Genomic DNA, 5,282 nt, shown 5'->3' on the forward strand with positions numbered 1-5,282 from the left:
AGTTGCCTTACCTTTAATTTAGTTCGTGCGTACTTTTTTGATGTTCTAACCAAAAAAATATACATTTAAACTAAAACTATTTATAGTTTATATTTATAGCTTCGATATTTATAGTCGCATTAATTGAAACAAACTTATTTATATGTAAAGAAACAGCAGCCAGGTCTCCGTAAACTGTTGTTCATTCACTGGACCTGCGGGGTGACAGTTTTGCTCCAATAAGTGAACAAAGCGTTCGTTCACTGGAACACGGGCAATTTAAAGGTCCAGTAGGTGAACACTCATTTGTTAATGAAAAAACGTACGTTTTGTGAAAAACCCCCGTGGGAAATTGAATAATAATATCTTACAACTATAACAGCACAACTTTGATGCAGGAAAGGTAAGGAATTTTTTCGTAAAAGCAGTGTAAACAAGGAGTTGCTTAGACACGTACGTTATAGTGGTCGATGACTTTCTCACCATCACTCACCATAATCGATGATGCTTCACATTCAAGAAATTTTTTAAATTATTCACAAGAATTTACTATCAGCCACTGGATCTCTCACCCTATATGAAACAGAAAGGTAAAAAGATAGGTATATTTTCAAGCAGTTTGTAATGACATAATAATAACATAATAATTACTTTATCTCAACATTGAATGCAGCTTCTTCTTTTTTTTAAAATTTGCCTGCCTTGGTGGCACAGTCTAAGGGCGCGAGGCTCGCGAGCTTGAGAGCGCCCAAAGCGCGTGTCTATCGGATCTCGCAGTTCGCACTCACACTAGTTCTGGATGGACGCGTAACGCATTACTCTGTCTCTTTCTATCTGCACGTTTTATTGTGAAAGAAGGAGCCACTTTATTAAGTTTGACCCCGAACGCAGCCGAAAACGCGACTATTTAGAACTAGTGTCAGTAATGGGTTACCCCGCGTTTCGCGCTCGGATATTTATTCATTGCACTCGGAATGCTTGAATTAAACTTTAGCCAAGAAATCTCGTTCAGATCCTAGTTTTGTATGCATCCTCAGTCTGAATTTTCGACCAAATTGAGTATAATTGAAGATTACATTCCTCAAAGCTCTGTAGGCTCTGTGGTAGATACTCAACGTGAAGCTTGCGCTTCGCGCACGATTTTCGACAGACATTTAAAAATATATATTTGTTTTCTGAGATAACATCACAATATTAAAAGGTAAAATCTTTTCTTTGGCCTTCCTCCACTATGTCGATTTGTTATGCTAAAAATAGTCATTTCTTTCATAGCGCTTTTGATGAGTAAAACAAATATTCCTACAAATCTTCTTTTAAACTTGTAACGTATTTCGCGTCTTTTGGCGTAATATTGGAATTTTCTATGTTTGCATATGCATGTCCATTTCGAAAAATAAATTAAAAAGGCCAACTTCTATCGAAAAATGGTTTAACGTAATTTTGCATGAATGTTTAAAAGCTGAAATTTCGTCTATAATTGCTATAATTGCCCCTTAAGACTTTGTCCCATATGTTGCGTTATTTGGTTTAAAATTTCAATGATTTAAAATGGTATTTTCATTAAATGAAACGAAAGTGACAAACTCTATCAAAAAATTGCTTACAAAATTTCTGTGTACTTTTTAAAAGCATCAGAATTGTAATTTTATTTAGAGGTTCTAATTTTAATTTTTTAATTTTGTATAAAAAAATTATTTCTATTAGAACTTTTTATATTTAAAATTATGAATTCTAATTTAAAATAAAATTACCTAATTCGATTTATTTTAACTTTGCAAGCGTTCCTCAGTCAAGAGATCAATTATTGAATAAATTCGGAAATTATTTGATTTTTATCGTCGCGAAATAATAGCAAAGTTTTGATTTAAAATACTGCAACCTTAAAAAATATACATTCGTAAAGAAAAAAAGAAAAGTTTAGAATAATAGTGAAAATTTAGTACAAGTTTATAGAGTTATATTATAGGTACATACAATCGATTGGTGCAGTTTACTTCTAATCTAGGATCAATGTTGATTCAATTGTATCAAATTATTTAATAAAAAGTTGCTGTAAGTAATTGAAAATGTAATACATGTTTCTTTATCCATTTTAGATAAACATCTATATTATTTACACTTAATAGACCGAATTTGTGTAATAACGATTCAAAAAATAAATATTTACTTAATTTCAAAATTAGCATTAAAATTAATTTATTTGACAAACCTTTAATATTGTCACTAATTTCACAAATAAAATAAGGATTGGAATTGCAAAAGTATTATAATTTTATAGTAATTGGTTATTTTTTAAATTGTGTAAGAATCCCTGCTTCTACTTTATCGGTGTTTTGAGAAATATTTGCTAAAATCGGGATTCGCTGCTTTTGAAGCAAAGTTTTACAATTTTGCCATATTACATTATTTTAGACAAATTAAGGAATATAATTCTTATCGAGCCTTCTCGTGCAATTTTGTTACACAATTTTTTAAAGAATATATTGGTTTAAAAATGTACTTTCAAATTTGAGTAAGTTTAAGAGATATTCAGAAATGTTTAAACGATTCGAAAATAATTAAAACTTGTAAAGATTTTTGAAGAATTTTTTAGGGTTTCACGAAAAAAAAAATTGTTTTAGGTTCCTAGGAATAATTAAAATAATTTTTTATTTCGAAAAATAAATTTTAATGGTGGGTGGGACTATGGTCGTCGGGGGGGGGGGGGGGGGGGGGGGGGGGGCTAAAGCGTAGGCTTTGGATCCACTCCGTCGGCATGCGGGTTCGATTCCCGCCTCGCACTCTGGAAGAGCTTCGGTGGCCCATGCGATGTACACTAGCCTAGCAAGGGATTTGTTCATCTCCAGAGAGTCGTGGGACCAATACCTCTAGAGAAAAAGTTTTTCTCTAAGTACTTAAAGCTGTTACTCTTGGTGGTTTGGAATCCACCTTAAACTGTAGGTCCCCCTCCCACCACCAAGTCAGTGTGTAGGTCGTGTGTAAAGGAATAGGGAAGACGGTGCAAGAAAAATGTAAACCCTTAGGGGACGCATTAGAAGCTTCTATTCCAAATAAATTTTAAGGGATTATTTTTAAATATTTCAATACATTTCAAAAGATTTCGGAAAAATGAAAAAATGTAATGATTAGAAGGCTTCGAAAATTTGACAAGATTAAAAACAGAACTTTCTCAAGATTAGTATAAATTTTTTTTTTTTAATTAACTAAATGCAAGAAATATTTATAAGAATGGAAGAGATTCCAATCGAATTTTGAAATTAATTTTCTTTAGAAATTTAGATATTTAAAGATTTCAAAAATAAATGTTTGAAGCTTCAAAGGAATTCAAAAAGATTTCAAGAAGATAAAATTTCTTTTTTTGTTGAAATTATTAGGAAAAATTTAGAAAATTATGAGCCGATTTTTTCTATCTTGAATTAAGGGCATGTGATACATTATGATGTCACGTATTACTGAACATCCTATGTTATGTTTATCCGCCAGTTGTGGTTGTTAGGAGAAGCGCCCTTCCGGTTTCGTACAGACTGAGTCGGTAACGACGCAAGAATTATTAATTATGTAATGTGACTACATGTCTAAATAAAAAAATATTCCTAAACGTGTGCTGCCACCTTATAATTAATGAAACCTCAGGTTTATCTGATAGTGTAATTGATATCCTTTTTGAGAATTCTTTGTAACCATCCGAATTATTTGAAATCACTTGAATTCTTCGAAAAAATTTAAAATATTTAATATGCTTTAAATACTTTTTATTCTCTCAATTCTACAAACTCATTTAAAAACTATATTGTATTCTTTGAATATTTCGAGTTATCTGAATCATCTTCAATTCTTTCCATCATATTTGTTTTTGAATTCTTTGAATTCTTCTGCATTCATAGAATGATTTGTATATTTTTTACAATGTTTTAACTGTTTTGAATACTTTCGCATTCATTAAACACATATATATTTTTTAATATTTTGTATACATTGAATTCTATTTAAGTATCCGAAATCTTAATTTTTTCCCAAGTTTTTTTCAAGTATCTTTTTTTTTATACTTTTGGATCCTTTAAATCCTTTTGAATTCTTTGAATTCTTTTAAAGTCTTTAAATTTTTCTTAATTCTTTGAACTCTCTTGAATTCTTTTTTATGTCTAAACTGCTTCTGATTCTTTTTAATTTTTTGCATTCCTCTGAATTTTGTTTGCATTCTTTGAATTTTTTAATTTTTCGAATTGAAATATTAAGTTTTACTTAAAATTAAAAGTAATAACCTAATTAAAAATTCATTTAATTTCTTTGAATACTTTTGGATTCTTTGGCTTCTTATAAATTCTTTAAATTCTTTGAACTCTTTAATTCTTTGAATAACTTTCAATTATTTAAGATATTATATTTCAAAGATAAGGTATTACTTATGACTAAAATTAACAATATGAAGAATTAGTTTCAGTTTTTCGAACTTTTTTAATTGTTTCGAATTGTTTAGAACACGTCAATATGTCACACGTCAGCAATTTTTTACCATTTTTTTTACTTACTTTTTTTACTTCCTACTTATTTCATATTTTATTAAAAAATATGGTTACTCATGATATTAAAAATCAAGTAAAGTAAAAAGTAGCAGTGATTTGGCTGATGATTCGAATTTTCATGTCAAAACTAAACCTTATGCTTTAAAGTAGGAACACAAAAACAAAAACAATAATTTTAACCTCAACTTAGGAGAAAACGAATATTTATATTATTTAAACAAATACTCTTTGATTATTTACTGCTTTTAAATTCTTTCAATACTTTATAATTTTTTAGTATGTTAGAATTCTTTTCAAGCGTGCAACTGTTGCTTCTCGTGCTTCGCGCTCGATAATATATTTATCTCGCGCTCGATATTGTATTTATCTCGTGATACGCGCTCGATCTTTTTGCACAGACTTTTTAAAACTAAAGGCGAAAGTATCGACAAAAGTAATTTGGTGATTGCGAATTCTCTTTTGTTAAAGCTCCTTCGACTTTAACGTACACATTCTCATCACGTATCTCTTGCTTCGCACTCGAGTTTATCCCTTAAATTTTAATTCATTCCCATAAATGTATATTATTACAATTCGTAACTTGCATTGGTAATAAAACAGACGAAATTTCATTGTGCCGTTTGAAAAAATCGCTTTTTTTAAATTTGGTTATTCAGCGTTTTAGTGCAACTTTTGTCGTTTTTCCATAAACTGAATTTGCTGACTTCCAATGTTTTCTTTATGATTTAAACTTTACACATACGGTCTACTGAGCAGCTTTACCGTTTTTTAACTTCTAAA

The sequence above is a fragment of the Belonocnema kinseyi genome, chromosome 5 (genome assembly GCF_010883055.1).
Source record: "Belonocnema kinseyi isolate 2016_QV_RU_SX_M_011 chromosome 5, B_treatae_v1, whole genome shotgun sequence".
Taxonomy (NCBI): Eukaryota; Metazoa; Arthropoda; class Insecta; order Hymenoptera; family Cynipidae; genus Belonocnema; species Belonocnema kinseyi.